Genomic DNA, 217 nt, shown 5'->3' with positions numbered 1-217 from the left:
CTCTATTGTCCATTTTCTATATTGCCAATTGTAGGGGTGGGACTGTCCCATAAGACTTGGCCGAGTAAGAAATTATACTCAGGTCAGATACAAAATGAGATTTTTTTCAATGAAAGAGTCGTAAATACCATTTTTAAATGAGTTGTTCTGCGCATCAAGGCTCATTTGTTCATCACTTATAATAGCAATGTTTTTTTTTTGTCTACTTCTTTTTTTT

This window comes from Papaver somniferum, chromosome 11, assembly GCF_003573695.1.
Source record: "Papaver somniferum cultivar HN1 chromosome 11, ASM357369v1, whole genome shotgun sequence".
NCBI lineage: Eukaryota > Viridiplantae > Streptophyta > Magnoliopsida > Ranunculales > Papaveraceae > Papaver > Papaver somniferum.
This window is presented reverse-complemented; position numbering follows the sequence as displayed.